The following is a 17,290-nucleotide window of genomic DNA, read 5'->3' as shown; positions in this document are numbered from 1 at the left end:
AGTTGATAGATGATGAGAAAGATACTCAGGAGCCAAAGCTCTTGGTAACATCCAGCCGGACCTTGGCAGTGCCCTGGGACTCTTTCAGGAGCTCTGACCTTCACAGGCACCTCCGATCTCCTGTACCACAAAGAAAAAACTGTATGAGATCACCAGGAGCTGTGAAGGACAGTTTTACTCCATCACTCTTTGACAGTCTTTAATTACATAGCCTAATAAAAAAAAAAAAAAAAAAACAGCAGACAGTAATAGAAATCAGAAAGAATTATCCCTTATAAGCTTAAAAATGTTATTATATGTATTTTCAGCCCTCATGAGCAGTCCGTATATTATGCATGTTAATATGTATCTTTGAGTGATATTAAAAATAGCATTCTGATCATATGACAAACCGGTTGCTATAGTAACTACATTTTTGCTGTAGAACAGCAAAGTAATAATGTGTAAAATGTGTAAATTATCAGTGTGTAAGAGCAACTGGTGCATCTTCGCTCTGCTATTCTGCTTTAAAATGAATCTTTCTATGAATATACATATCTCATTCATGTATTCTCATGACACTCCTGTTGCTGGCTCCATCTCTTCGGTTGGCCACCCTTGTAGCGCTTAAGTGAGACGTGACATTTCAGCCAAAAGAAAAAGGAGAGGGAGAAGCAGAGATGGACTCGATCCAAAGTAAAAAGGCTTATACTGATTTCAATGGACTTCGCCTCCGGCCTTATGCAAACAAAGGTGATTTATGAGGGATAGCATAAAAAGGCAGAGTTCACTCATTTTTGCGTGCCTGTTACCACATTCTCCTGCTGAAATCTGAAGAGATGTTGCACTTGACATGGGGGAGAGGCACGATCAAGCACCGACATGCTGGAGATTTCCATAGCAGGCTGAGGATGTCTCGGTGAACGTGGAACCAATTTTACAGACTTCATCTCCCTTCACCCCAAAATTCCACGCTTCTAGATTTACATGTCTGTCAAATGTTTTTTTGCCATTGAAATTTCTAAGGATAGATAAGATAAGTGTTACTAAAATTTAAGAGTGGGTGAAAGACATGGAATGAAGTCCCGGCTTAGCTGAAATCAATAGCAAAACTCTCATTGACAGTATTTCACCTTTTCTGTTTAGTGTCACACTGAAGAGGGCAGTGACCTACTGGGCTGCAGGAGATTGTAAACCCCCCCAAACTCAACAGAGATATTTATTTTCAACTCCAGAGAAAGGAACGATGTTTGTAGCAGTGCTGGCTACAGATCAGATGTATTCCCATCCAGGGGGAATTATACAGTTAACCAGTAAATCATTTGGCTCACTTGCTTTAATTATACTAGGTGACTGTGATATTTTATTTTATTGGGTTTTCTAGTTTTGCTGTAGTCCACATTTTAAAATAAGTTGTTTGAACCTGAAGTCATTCCTAATTTTAAGGTTTCGAGGCACTGTTTTTCTTGTTGCAACCACAGCGCAGATGTAATTATAATTTGCCTTGTAACAGCACCTGCCTAAGTGGAACAGTTAGTTATTTACTAACACTCCAGGAGGGACTCCAGATTGAAGGAGATCAGCTGTGTCTCTGAGCTCACGGGCAGCCCAGTACCAAAACATGAGTCCAGATTTACTGTGTATGAACTTCATGATACAGCCCACACCTTGTTCTGCCTAACAAGCTGAAGGCTTTTTGTTCAAAACAGCCAAAGCCCATTTCTGAAGGAAATACATTTTCCAAAGCAGAAAGCGATTGTTTAAAATCAGAATTTATTTATTATATTAAGTCATTATCAAGAGCTTCTACCTTTCCCTTGGAATACTGGAAAACAGGACTACTGCCTTAAATTCTGTTGTAAAATTGTATTATGGGACTCTGGTACTGGTCCAACCAAGACTGCTTGTATTGTGTAGCCTTTTAGAACAAAGCTTTTTATAAAGTCGTGCTCTGAAATCTACATACAGAAACCAACAGACTTTGTATCAATCTTGGTATGTGCAAAATTAACAACCTGGTGGGTTGTTAATAGTTTTATGTGACACCAAACTAACGTTTTCCCCGTTCCTGAGTCATCGCTGCAGTATCAACTCTATCATTCAGTGTTAGATTCTTGTATCTATACCGCCAAATTGTGAAACAAGAATTTTGCTGGATATTCTTTTTCTTTCTAGTGGAAAATTTCAATCAGAAATTGTTCAGTTGGAAATATGCTTTGATACCTCCACCTCTGTTCTTGTTCTATGGACTTGATGCTCACATGGAGTATCGTGATACACTGTAGAGGTAACAGGAGCTAGCTGAGGTGGCCCAGGCTCCAGAAAAATGTGGGACTATGCTGTTCTACAATATATACCTGCTTTCTTATCTGTAGGATGGAGGAGGAAAATGTGGTGATAGAGATTCCAGCCCCAAGAAAAGAGCAGCAGAAGGAGGTGTCTGACTAGAGTTCTTAAAATGTGCTGCAGTGGCATTTCCAGAGTGAAAACCACCAATTGAGTTTTTGTAAGAAAGCCTGAGGGTATGGGGTTTATGCTCACCTGGAAAGCTTTTCCTTTGAAACTTGAGACCGTTAGGTAGAGATCCAGGATTTTCTAAGCAAAGGAAAATCCTTCTTTCTCTCTGTTTTGGTTTTTTTGTTTGTTTGTTTGTTTGTTTTTTCCAAACAAAAACCCCAAAGAGAATAGCCTAAAGGAGATATTTTATGAGAAGTAATGGAAGCAAAATATACACCAATAATCAAAAGACTAAATATTTTATAAATTATTGGTGGTCAGAAATAGTTAGGAAAGGTAAATTCTGCAAAATGGTAAGCGAGTGCATTATTGTTCACATTCCCACATTTTTTTCATCTCCTCAAAGACTTCTTTTCCACTGACAATAAAGGTTTAAGTAATATGTCTTTTGCTTTTTTAACCAAAATGGTAAAGTGTATTCTGCTGTATGTCTTCGTACACTTCCTTGATATTGAAGTTATAGACCTTATTAGCAAGTCACCTTTAACTTGATGAGTCATCTTGTGGGGTCAGAATTGAGTCATTTAAACAACTTGTACTTCCAGCAGTATGATCGTTACCGATGGTTATGAAATAAGGCTCATAAGTAGGAGCTGGTCAGGAATTTACTGACAAAATAATTTCTCCAGGAAACAATTAATTGACCTTGAAGTTATGAAGGTATGATCTGTTTTACTCAGAAAAGATTTCTTTCGTTCGGTCTGGGACTCCTGTGCTAAACAAAGACATTTTGGCTACTTTAAGTGGTCTCATAGAATAACAGAATCATAGAGTACCAGGTTGGAAAGGACCCTAAGGATCATCTAGTCCAACCTTTCTTGTCAAAAGCACAGTCTAGATAGGATGGCCCAGCACCTTGTCCAGTTGAATCTTGAAAGTGTCCAATGTTGGGGAATCCACCAGTTCCATGGGGAGATTATTCCAATGGCTGATTGTTCTCATTGTGAAAAATGGTCCTCTTGTATCCAATCAGAATCTCCCCAGGAGTAACTTGTACTCATTACCCCTTGCCTTTTCCATGTGACTCATTGTAAAAAGAGGGTGTCCACCTTATTTGTAGCCACCCTTTAAATACTGGAACATGGGGATAGAGCATCCCCTAAGCCTTCTTTTCTCAAGGCTGAACAAACCCAGTTCTCCCAGCCTTTCTTCATATGGCAGGCTTCCCAGTACTTTGATCATCTTGGTGGACCTCCTCTGGACCCTCTCCAGCCTGTTCACAACTTATTTGCATAGCAGGGACCAAAACTGAACACAGTGTTCCGGGTGTGGCCTGACAAGTGCTGAGTAGAGTGGGATAATGACTTCTGCAACCCAGCATCCTGTTGGCTTGCTTTGCCACAGCAGCACGATGTTCACTCACACCTCACCCAGGTCCCTTTCCACAGAGCTGCTCCCCAGCTGGGTAGGTCCCAGCCTGTGCTGCACTCTTGGGTTATGTTTTCCCAGGTACAAGACCTTACACTTGTCCTTGTTGAATTTCCTAAGGTTCTTGTTAGCCCACTCTTCCAGTCTATCATGGTCTTCCTGCAGGATGATTTTCCCTTCTGAAGTGTCCACTTCTCCACTCAATTTGATGTCTCGTTCATTCGTGCAGTTGTGTCCATTTTTATGAAGGATCACGATTTTGCTTAGGGAATAGGGTATTCCTTGCCAATCCCTGGGCTATTGCAAGTACACCAGGATTTTTTCTTTCCCTTTACTATTTCTTCCCCAAAGCCCCACAAACTAATTTCAAGCCATCATAGAATGGTTTGGGTTGGAAGGGGCCTTAAAGATCATCTAGGTCCAACCCCCCTGCCATGGGCAGGGACACCTCCCACCAGACCAGGTTGCTCAAAGCCCCATCCAGCCTGACCTTGAACACCACCAGTTTGGATGGGGATCATGGATTCATGTCAGCAAAAGGGATCTTCTTCTAATGGAGAAAATCTTTCTGAGATTGGAAAAACAGTCCAGACCTTTTGCTTTGATCCCAAGATTCAACCATCTGCATCAGTTTTGCAGGTATGGGACACTTTATTTCTCAAACGGGGAGTAAGCAGCTCCCAGATGGACCAATTTTGTTATAAAACCCTTCACCTTAAGTTTTGCGAAGCCATAGAACTCTATAGGAATATTCAGGGAATAGTTCACAATTCAATGAAGGTAAAGACAGCAGAATCTAAAATTCAATTTGCCAAATATTCTGGACAGAAGCCAGAAGTCCATTTACATATAAATATATAATTTATAATGTTGAAATGCTTCAAGGCCTTGCATGTAAATGCTTTGGATTTTTCTGAAAAAAAAAAAAAAATTTCTTTTCATCCTCTTGTCTTTTGTTTCAACTAAATCATGTTTCATTGTTGCATGCATTACAATAAATTAAGAGGGCAACCTTTTCTCTCTTTGCATACAACTGGCATATAAATGGCACTTCCTGCATGACATAAAAACTAAGATAATTGTTTTATAATTAATTTACCTAAATTAATTTAATAGAGGAAAAAATGCATAATTTTATTATAAATGTGTCCAATTCATTTAGAGAAAATAAACAGAATATAGTTTCTAACTCCAGTCTCTCTCTTCAAAACACCATTCCTCATGAGCAGATTAGATATTGGGTTTTTTTAGCTACTGAATTTTTTTCTTATTACTGTTTCTGTGTGTCAGTGCATTCTGGATGTTGGCTGGATAAAAAGAGATAAATACAAAAATATCAGATCTGAGAAAATGTTTCTCAAAATATTTTTAATATTTTTAATTTTTTAACTAAAACTTTATTTCTTGTTTATGTTCTGCTGCTGTTCTAGTGTATTTATTTTGTTGGCAATACTAATGACAAATAACCGGTTCATCTGGGGAAAACAAATTCTGGCTTTGCAGCAAGAGCTTCTGATCACAAGAATTTGTTTTTCAGACTATGGAACTGAATATCAAATATAGAGACATTTCACAATAAGTTGTGTTGTAGTCATTTATTCAAAAACAAGTCATTCAGCAAATATTTTGATGAATGGATATACAAGAAAACTGTTTAGTTGAAGGATCAACCCCAACTAGGAAAAAAAAAACCCAGTACCTCCCTGCCATTTCTATAAATTCAAAAATAAAAACCCTTCTCATGGGCTTACAGATCTCTTGAATGTATAGTTAAAGGAACACCAGATTTTAGAAGAATAAACACTGAGAAGAAAAGGAGCATTTATGCAGATGAAGTAACTGGGGGGCAATTTTTATGCCTTTTGTGAGAAATAAATATTTGACCATGAATGCAGGTACCTGGGCAGGAACCTTAAGAAATATATTTTCCTGGCACCGATTGTGAAAGCAGACAATACACAGATAAAGGAAACCTGGTCAAAGAGAACCTGGGCTTGGAATGTGGTGACCCATGGGAGTGGATGGAAAATTCCTCACGGATAATTAATAAATAAAATAAAAATAAAGGTAGTGCAAGTCTTTGAATCCTAACAATGTGTTAAACTGCTAGAAAGAATAGAGAGCACAAAATAACACATTTGGAATAAATGTGTTTTTGAGAAGGCTAGTAAACACCTTATTTTCCACGTGGCAGTAACAGTAAAGGTGGTAATCAACACACTTAGATTCAGAATGGACAAACAGCTTATTGAATAGCCCAAATGTTGCCGGGAACTGTAGCACTGTGCCATTAAAGGAGACTTCAGCCACAGCTGAGGGAGCCAGCCTAATGTGCGCAGTTTGCCCGGTGCAGCTCTTTCAGGATGTGGTAGCTGCTGGATTGCCACATAGTCACTGGACCAACAAGAAGTTAGGAATCGGTGTGAGTAATGAGAACGTTACAGAAACGGTGGTCACAGAGAACAATCTTCTACCCTGATCAGCAGTGGTTTCTTTTTAAATTAAATGGAAGCTAAATAAAAACGGGTGCTTAAGTGAGGTTTCTTTACTGTTTAAGACATTAAAGAGCCCAAATAATGGAGTCAGCTGGATTGAAAAGAGCGGTGTCTTGAATATGGATGAGCTCTGGAATATTTTAAAGTCAAAACTGCAAAATCTCTCTAAAAATTTGAAGGAGAGAGGTGTAGAGAGGGTATCAGGTCGAAATACATTGAAAGCCAAAAAGACTCAAAAAGGACATAAGGAATGAACAGCGAACCCGTAGGAAATGGAAAAAGCTATTGATCAAGAAAGCAAGATACTTGAAAGGTGAAAAACTGGAGAAAGTGAGAGAAACGCCTTAAATCAGACTGAATTAGGCATTGCAGAGAAAATAAAAACAAATAAACAAATAGCAGAAAGTTTATTAGTAGTAAAGTTAACAAAAGAACAATGAAGGAAGCCATACTTCTGTGCAGGGGACTCGGGTTAAGGTTTAGCTATAGCTTAAAAGCAAAATAATTTTATTTTTTTTTTTCAGTTTTTGTTAAGGGTGAAGATGTTGAGCAATGATTTTTCTTGCTAAATAGATCGAGATACCCAAGGGAAAAGAAGAGAACCTGAAATCTCCACATTTGAGATAGAATCAAAATCCAAAAAGTTTAATATCATCATGCATAGGCAGAAATCATGTACATCATCATCAGTGCAGCATGAAATAATCAGAGTTTGTTAGCTACTATTTTTATATATTACTTTAAAAGGTGGAGAATAAGAAATATAAACTATATTAAGAAAGGGGGAAAAGTGTCCTGGACAATTACAGGTTCATGAGTTTTACCTCAACAGTGCATAAAGTTTGGAATAAATTTGGAAGGAAAGTATAAAAAAAGATATGAAGCTAAGTGAGCTAAAACCTAACTTGTATTTACCAGAACTAACCCGATATCATTATTCAGTGAAATAACTGACTTAACTAAGAAGTAAGGTAGGTCAAGTCTGCTTGGACTTCAGTAGGGCATCTAATTTAGTGCTCCACTGGAATTTACTAATTGCACTAGAGAGGATGGGTATTAGCAGAGAACTTGTAAAATAGGTGAAGAGCTGACTGAGGGCAAGATAATCATGCAAAGGCTTGTGCTTAAAGGGGATCATCAGGCTGGAAGGAGATACCCTGAAGTCTTGAGGGATCATTAGGGACTGATTAAGGAGACCTAATCAGTTGTCATGACTGTCATGGGCTAGAGTGTGAGTTCACAGCTTAAGTGCAGTAGCTCTTTCTCTGAACACTCTTGCCCCTCGGTACCCCATGATTAACCGGAGACAGCTCCTCTCTTTCACTAAAGGTAGGAAGGTGCATGTGGGCGGTTGCTGCACAGTAAGTAGTTTGTTCTGGCTTTCCCTCTGGTAACCAGTTCCTCTGCCCATCCTTTTCCTTAATAGCTTTAGTAATGACAAAGGCATAAAAAGTGGCAGTGTGGTAATGAGACAAAATTGGAGGTTTTGTCAATATGGAGAGGATCGAAGCATAATGCAGGAAGATCTGTGTTACCTAGAGGACTGAAATAGTAGAAAAGAGCTGTAATTCAATAGCATAATGTGCAATGTCGGTCACTTAGAGGGGCAAATAGAAAGAACTTCTCTGATAAGCTCAATGGCAGGAAATGACAGAGAAGGAGAGGAATCCAGGTGCCCTCATCAGTTTCAGGATACATCTGAGCCATCTGAGGGATGCTTCCGAGAAGGTGGCAAGCCCTGTCTTCAGAGATATCCTCTGAGCCTCATGTCTGAGTCTAACGATATTAATGTGAGCACACAGAGAGATTTCTGCAGTTAAGATCACCCATATTAACAGAGATGAATTCAAACTGGAATAATGGTTGTTGAGGGAAAGGATGGTTTGTTTCTATGAGAAGAGATTAAAAGATCTTGCTATGTTCACCTCATGGCTAAACAAGGATGGGGAGAGAACATGTTACTGTCTTGCAGGGGAATGAAAAACAGCAAGTGAAAGGTCTTTTTGAGAATACAACAATACTGGTTAAAGCTAATAGTTATGAGCAAACCAGGCCATGGATGGTAGGTTCTACCTACATGAAAGTAGAACTGGGAACAAAAAGTTGTAAAATAATTACAGAATAAAGTCTTGAAATTTCCTGGAACTTGATGACCCTCGTGGAAGTACAAGATTAAAAATAAAAAAAAAAAAAAGAAAAAAAGTTTTACTTTTAAAAAAATTTAAAGCCTTTTAAAATGTTTTGGGGGGTTAAAAATCACTTTATTTGATGTAGTTCTCAGTAATAGCAGTTGGTAAGACCCCATGAGTTGGTAAGATGCTAAAGACTTACACAAGGCTTTTTAGCTCTGACTTCTGAAGAAGAGAGAATGGTTTGGCTTGGTAGTGCCAAGGTCTTGTGCAGCGTGAGTATCCGCTGGTTTCTTTTTGTTGTTCTGTTGTGTTGGATTTCAACTCTGATACCCATTCCTGTTCACTGAAACACTTGGCAACGACATATAGTTAATTGTGTGCTAAAGTGCTGTGCGTAGTGTGGAAGGGCTAAAGGACATGTTGCAACAGTTTGCAGAATTAAGACTACAGAGAAGTCTGGGCTGTTGTTTAGTTTTGCTTAACTATCTAATTTTTGTTAGATAGTTAGTAACTTTGTTCTGCCCTCTTATTTTAAAATGCATAGCAGAATATCTTAATGCTGTATTTTTTGTATGGTGCATTTGAATTTTTTTTGTTGTTGTTGTTTACAGAATTCACCATAAAAGTCAGGAAGATATAAGTCCTCTCTGTGGTGTGACCATAGTTCTTTTCAGTTTCTGGCAGCATGGGCAAATCTGCTCCTTTAATTATGAGCAGATTAAGTCTGTCGGACCTCTATCTTCAAGTGATAATATATAGATATTCTTGCTGTGTAATTAGCGTAGGTAAATCTTTGTCCACTTTAGGTGAATTACTCAATGGAAATTATTATTCTGAATTTTTAATGCTTCTAGCCTTACAGTGAATGAAAGCCATACAGACTTCCAACTGTAGCCAGAAATGAAAATCCTGTTAACTCAAGTGATACAGGAGTAGATCCATAGTCCACTAGAACCTATCAACAAGTTGTAAACTTTAATGACTGGAAATACACTTTCCTTTCATCTCAAGGTTAGTGCCAAAAAATGCTTGATGACATCAGCTCAAAATTGCACAACTGCAATGAGAAGTTAAATGTGAGATTTGAAGAAAACAAAAATGAAATGCATTTTCGTGGTTACTAGCCATGAAATACCGATGAGATCTCATGGATAATACAAGATTTCAGTGGGAGTCACCTGTGCTGAAAGGCAATTGCAGTGGAGGAAGGTGCATATAGTTAAATAGTTGGGGACTTGAAGGTGTCTCATTATACCATTGAACACAATGATAAGTTTCAGAAATTGGAACACTGACGTGAAGATTTTTTTTAAAAAAATAAATCTGAAACACTGGAAATTACACGTAAACAATAGGTCACATCATTGTGTAGGGGCTGAGAATGTGGTTTTCAGCAGGCAAGAGCAACAAGAATAAAACCGTGCAGTGATCCCTAGGTAAAATATATATAGTGGCCTTCCACACGAATCAGTCTGAATGTGCAGAGCTGCCCCTGCGTCTTAGGTAAGTGTAGCATAGACCAAGAGGTTACGGGACAGCAGGAACTGCAGGAGAAGCACAATTTACAGCAATAAGTCATTTGACAGAATGGAATATTGGTAAGTGATAGGAGGAATTAGTTTTGTTGATGCAGGAAATTACTTATTTGGAAAGATCCTTTATGCTGGAAAAATGCTACTTTTCAGTGAAAACTGGAAAAGTTAAAAATGTACGGTTGTAAAATCTCGTGGGTTTTGTGTAACTTAATCTCCTCTTCAGATGTCTAAGTTGGCATTCAGTCTGCTGAATTTAGTTATCAAAATTGTGCCTAGACTTTGGATGTCAACGTAGAGCACCACTTCTGAAATAAACACCTGAATTTCCGCTAAATCACAGCTGCTATGTTTAGGGCAGTAAGGGTGCAGACATCAAAAAAGACGCCAAACAGAAAGAAGCAGGTGCCTTTTAAAGTCACTAAAGAAATCTTACTGGCCTGTCTCGTCAAGAGGGTTAGGAAAGTTGGGCCCTTGGAGGACAGCTGAGCTGAAGAGCTTTGGGAAGAAGAGGAAGTGGGAGGTGACAAACAGCAGATCTCGACCTGGCGTGAGGCCATCTAGAGCAGGAGAGAATTGGCGGCGGGCTGCATGGGTGCATTGCAAGGATACCAGACACTGCGGATGACTGTTTTCATCCACCCTTCTTTCTACCCAGGGCTGTGTCTCCCAGACACCCTAAATCCCTGCTTGCACTGTGCCCTCTCCGTTATCAGAAACGGGGTGGCTATGCTCTCCTCCATCTGCAGGAAGCTCTGCACTACACAGCCCATGAGGGTGCCTGCCAACTAGAAGAGGGTGAAATTCACTGACCCCAGGTTTTTCTGACAAAGTGAGTATTTACATTCATTGCCCTTAACACACAGAACTATTTTAAGTTTCAATGTGAATAAAACTATTTTTGCTAGTTGCATGGGGTGTTTGCCATTATTCTATGTACCTCGTCACATTTAGTGCGTAAAAATGCTCTCAGTGGAAATACCTGGATCAAAACCAATGAGGAAGCTGCACACATACTTCAAACACCTGCATATCACAAAATTTTAACAGTGCCAGCACCAAATGGTTCTGGTTTATCTCAGAAGAATGTTTGCAGCTAATCCTCTCTTGTGGACATAGATAAACATACTGCAGCTAATACATACTTATCATAATTCAGCGGAGACATTTCAGAGTGCACCACTTAACTGCTTTTCAATTTCTTTTCCTGTTTTGTCATTATCATTCTTGAGGTTTTTTTTAAAAAAATCATTTACAGGTGGCTGTTTGGCCCTGTCTTGGAACTACACCCACAGTGTACTTCAACTTTCTTTTCCTCTCACTGCTGCTTCTCTTTGGATAAAAACCTACACAGCTGTGGGAGAGGTTTACGTAGAGCATCTAGCTGCACTGCAGGTTTCTCAGGCCCTGTGCTGGCAATGCTAGAGTCACTTTGGGGTTTGAAATTTAAATCAGAGGTACATGATCTATATTTATTCTTCTGTGGGACAGTCACTTTTATAGTCAGACTTCAATTTTAATTTCCTGAGTATTACAGTTTCATTCAAACCAACAAAATGCTATTTATTCTTTGCCTTTCTTTTAGAAGTAATATCAAGTTCAAATCCAGAGTTGGTATAGATCAAGGCAGATTTACCAATGTACCAGTTTGCACTAGCTAGGCCAGTACTTTCCTGTCCTTGTGTTCCTCCCCTAACTTCAACCATGCTTTTCATCAGTTCTCCCTCTTAAGGTGGTATTCTTCTCCTGCATGGCTCTGCTAAATTTCCATTCCACAGATTTCATCTTGTCCTAAATGGTGTGACTCTCTGCTCATGTAGCTTGTGTCCTAGACATGGAACCTGCTCAGTCATTCAGTTGTACTCTCAGTGATAGGAAGCCTCTCCTGTGAAGAACAGATATTTTGTTTCCTGCATCTTCCTCAGAAGAATGTTGCAGACCTCCAGGTAGGTAGATAGCATAGAAAGCTGAATTTTGATGCCATTCCCCTAATGGGCCAAGCAGTGCAATTGCAGAGGTGGATAAAAGAGAGTGTGATTGCCAACAGGTCTACCCTACTTGAGTTTCCTCATCGTCTGGAGATTTCTCTGAAACATAATTGTCCTGTTATGCTTCCACAGCGTTTCTCCTTCTTGCAACGAACAAGCTCTTACGTGCAGTGCAGAGACTTTTCCTCTTCTGTGTGTTCTTTGAGACTATCCTGGAGTTCCAAAGTCAGAAGAGACAAAAGCACTAAAAAAGGGCATTCGTTGTTCAGTGTAGCAAACTTCTGTTCTGAGTTAAAAAAGGGCTATTCATTCCACTTCCATAACGTGGAGCGCTCTCGTCTGGTCTGTCTCCGCTCTTGTGGTTTATCCCACACGCTTCAGGATGCTGCAGACTAGATGGAATCTTTGATTCCATCTCTCTTCCATATTAGCATCCTAGGGGGGTGCAGGATGATAGACCAGATAGTCCTTACCACCATGTGTTACTACTGTGCAGCAGAGGTTTTGAAGTTGCAGCATAATAGAGTTTCCTTTTACTTGCTGCACCAAAAGTCATGAGGATGTAGCTTGCAGGAAAAGAGGGAGAGTGTTAATTTGTCACAATGCTCCAACCATCTCCAAAAGAACTTTATCTCACTGTTTCCTCAGCCCAAATCTTTCCCTGTTCACACATACCAGAAATTGGTCGTTTTCCTCTGTGCAAACTCCTTCTACTGATTGGCCTGACCTTTGCAAATTTACTCATGTGCCTCCATCTTCACAGTTTGTTACACAACCTAGCCCAACGTGTGCTGCATGTGAGGCCAGGAATTAAATGCAAGCTTTTGTGTATTCTTCTTTGAGAGATGTGCCTTGTATATAAATATGTTCAGTCTGTGCTTTTCAATGATTGCCTGTAACAGTTTGACAGTGCAACCACACTTCAAAAACACCACTTTCTTTGTGAGATTAATTCCTTACACCAAATAAATATTTTTCTGCTAATAATTTGTTCCCAGGGTGGTTTAATAGCCGTTATTCTTTTGGAGTAGAGACAGAAAGCATGCCAGTGTGAGGCATGGTTATGAACTGAATAAGCAGGGACTGGTTTTGCCAACTAGGAATGATATAACAGTGTAATCACGCATGCTGATAAGATCAGTACATACCTGGTTGTCTAAAAATTGACAGTGGTTAAACATCTCATGTGTTGGGGCATTTCAGCCTTTCCTGGTTTTCTGGTACTCTTGTTTATTGGATCTATCTTCCTTTTGCGTTTTGACTTACAGTCCTAGTATAAATTCTTCGAGAGCAGAGATTATATGTTTCTACAGCGGTTGGCAACTGATCTCATTCAGAGCTGGAATTCTACTCAATAAAAATAAAGACTATACTTTAGATGCTGGTGGGTATTCCTTCTCGCAGATAGGCATAGCATGTAATATCTGAGAGAGGGCATGTATGTATGATTTTGCATATAAAGTGGGTTTGAATCATTCATAGGCTTTAGGGAAGTGCCTGTAAGCCTATTTCACCACCATGGTAGCCCCGGAGCAAATGCAATGCTAATACTCCTGCTTAGTGATTTTAAATAGTTTGTAAGCTGCTGTAAAAAATGTGTTGTCAAACTCTGCAACTAATTTACTTCTTCCAGTCTATAAAACAAGGAAAGGAAACATCTGTTTAAATGGGAATGTAATGGCAGTGGGGATTATACTTTTCTTGTCTCTGTTGTTGTTCATTGTGTTTAATCGGTTTAAACATACAAAAATGAATGTCACTGATTAATAAGTAGTAATATTTATTAGAGCTTGAGACTCTGTATAAGACTGTGTAGATGAAAATTTTTGTGACACTGCTGGCATTTCTGAAATAAATTAAGCAGATGTGGGAACATTCCAGACATTGCTGAAAACATAGTTCACTCCACATGGTTGAAGTTATGGCAGACTTAGCACAGATGACTGGAGCTATCAACACAACTCCTTTGTCCATAAATTCTCTGCAGAAAGGGTTAACATGTTGCACAAGGCATATCCTGCATGGGAATTTTCATATTCCTCTGTGTGATTCATTTATCTATATGTGCTCTATGTCTGCCTCTCAGATTATTCAGCCCCTGGTATGCCAAAATAAATGCTTTGGAAAGGTCAGCCCTGCTTGCAGGGAGCCAACCTCACCGTCCTCCGAGCTCGCAAAACCCAGAGTCCGTTTCTTGTGTGCGCTTTATAACGCCCCTGAAGAAAACGCACTAGTGCAGCGTTCAGCAGAGTGTGAAAAACACTAAAGGGTTTTACCCTGGCCATTGTTTACCACAAAACGCCACTCTGGAGTTCTAGCACAGCTCGGGCCAAGGGGCCTTTCCTTGTCTGCTCTATTCTGCTTGGTTTCTGTGTTGTTTTTTGTTTTTTTTTTTTCATCTATGAGCTAAGAAAACCCAAGGTTAAGCTGTTGCTGACAGAAAAGAAAGAAATAATTTGGTATGAGTGTTTTGACATAATCAAGTGAGATGAACAAAAATACTGGGGGCACAGGCACGTTCTATTGATCATTTCTTACTCCAGAGCTCTGCTACTGAGCCTCGAGGACCCTGGAAGCAAACTGACTAAGCCATGAGTGTTACTTTACAGGTTTAGATATAGATTGGTATTTGGATGGTGTAGATATGTATGAATAAAATAATATATGAAAGCTTTTTATTGATTCAAGCGTTTCAGCAGTAGGTATAAGAGCATCCAGAAGAAAGCTCAGAGCAATCTCAGTAAACAAGGAACAGAGAAACCTCTCTAGAAAAAAACAACTGTTCGTTGGCGCCCAAAGTAAAATACACTGGAGTGCAAGGAGAAGAGTGTGAAAGATATACCAAAACAGTAAATAAAAACGTCTGGGGGAACAAAACAAGTGTTTGAGGAGATGCCCATTAACTAGCAATGAGCAATCAGTATGAAGAGTTGGCAGCAGTTTGTGTTAGAGCTCCTTGAAGCAGGAACAGAGACTTTTGCAGAATCTAGGTCTTAGAGTGACCTGTAGGGACGGGATCTTCCAGAGACATGGTCTGTCGTAGCTCAGGGTAGAGGCTCCCTACTGACTGTGCAATAATTCACATACATTTCATACGGTAATTATTAGCAACACAAGCAAATCCATGTGTATTCATGTTTTGGGTCTCCACATAGAAATCCATAAGTGATAATAGTTTCTTTCAATTTGCCTCAGGTAGCTGGAGAGGGCAAACAGAGCTCTGTAAAATTGCATAAATGGGTCAAAGTTTGGGTATTTAATTTCTAATTTCCTTAATTATTTTTTGTCTGTAATCAACATTTTCTCTTCAGCAAAACTGTGTGCTCCACCGTCCCTAACACTTGATCTGTGAAGTGTTATTCCTCTTCCACGGTGACTGACAGAACAAAATCAATGGTGGAGCATGTCTAGTGGGCAGCAAGGCAAACGATGAGTGACACGGTAAGGGTAAATTCTCAGTGAAACAACGGGGCATTACATTTAAGACTTAAATCTGCACAAGGTACTTCTAGGAGACTAATTAACATTTTTGTGAAAAATAAATATCAGCTAAGAGATACGACTGGATTTTTGCAAACTTGGATTTTCTGAATCCACCTGAGGACCCAGGTGGCATTTCTCGGGCTTAAAATGGATTTTCTAAGGCCAGCATCTCTTCCGGGCTAAGCAGAAAAAGGTGCCTTAACGGCCCTTTAAGACATGGATTATGTACTTTGTTTTTATTTTTTATATATTTGTACACATTTTAATCAGTCTTCTGGAAAGTGTAAGGCAGGTGTTGTATTGTTACCTTCATAATACCCAGTGGCTACCCTTGGTCAATGGGTGAAATTCAAGGTTGAAGGGATTTATATTTAAAAAAAATATTTTTTTTAACTCAGTGAAGACACGAAAATGAAATAAAGTAATTTTGTTGTTGTTTTAAATGCTCCTTTATTTCCTTGAAGACTCGTCAACCTATGCAATTTTAAAATATTGTCTTACCAACATGGAAAGAGGAAATGAATATGTCCTTTTAAATATGTCCTCTTCACATGAGTAACGAAATGAAATATGAAGTTCAGCATTGCCTCATCAGGAGATGAGTGAGCCTTTTTTTAATGTCTCTGAAAGGCAACCATCACTTTTGCGAGACCGAAAAATGGAAGGGCTTAAAAATCCTGTGTGCAGGCTATTTGCAGCACTTGAACAATTTCAGTCAGAAGGTTTGAACCAGTGGGAAATGATTCCATTGGTTTTCTAGCTTTGATCACAAGAGGGAGTATTTGCAAATAATCTTTCCTTGTAAAAACAAAAATGCTGCTTACGAGTGCAAGCAGTGGATTTGGGCAATTAACTGTTTTTTGCAATGCACCAGCAGCATCCATATCAAACTTGCAACAAGTGCGAATTTTTTTCTTGTTTCTCTGTTTGTGGAAGAGCACATGATGAGGAGACCTTCAGAAGTTTAATGCATATTGTACACCAATCATGGTGAAGTGCTTTATAGAAGGAAATTGTAGTCTAACACTCAGACCTGGATTACTGTGGCATAAGTGCTTTGTTGATGCATCAAAGGAATAAATAAAACTTTCTTCTACTTGTATCTTTCTGCCCAAAAGAGGCTGACCTTTCCATAAAGGAAGTTTTAATTTCTATTAGTCATAATCTTTAACTATAATTTTTCGGAAGACAGAATGTCAGGGAAAGGAACATGTGGCTTGTAAAAATTAAAAAAAAAAAAAAAAAGCAGCTTTGGACTAGTGTGATTTAAAGGTTACAGTTTAAAGCTATCTGCAAGTTCATAACAGCAACAAAAAAGTCCTCATTCATTACCAGTGACACGACTTGCAGCTGTGTTTGGTGCTGAACAGTTATCTTACACTAAATAAAGAGAACACAGCACGGATGGTAGAATTAAAACTTTTTAAAAAATTAAAATTTAAAAGTAATATTGGCGTAGTTTGTTACATGTTCTATGCAAACATCTTAAAACTAAGCCATAAATTAGTGCAGGTTCGTAACTTGCCTGCAAATTAAGAATCATTTTTGCCCCCCCTTTGACCTATAAGCAGAATTTGACCCAGAGAGGGCTACACTGCTCATGCGGTGGGAGACACTGAGGGGGAAGGAGCAGGGAACCCACGTTATTGTAGGAATAGAATTGCTTGAGGTTTCAAAGGAAAATGGAAGCAGGCTTCACAATTCCCAAACTCCTGGTTTAACCTTTTCCTTATTTAAAAATGTTACAGAGCTATGTGGGGATCAGAGGAACCTGGAGTAAAGGAAGAAGGATTTGC

This window comes from Numenius arquata, chromosome 3 (assembly GCF_964106895.1).
Source record: "Numenius arquata chromosome 3, bNumArq3.hap1.1, whole genome shotgun sequence".
NCBI classification, from domain to species: domain Eukaryota; kingdom Metazoa; phylum Chordata; class Aves; order Charadriiformes; family Scolopacidae; genus Numenius; species Numenius arquata.
The sequence above is the reverse complement of the archived record's forward strand: the minus strand, read 5'-3'. Positions refer to the sequence as shown.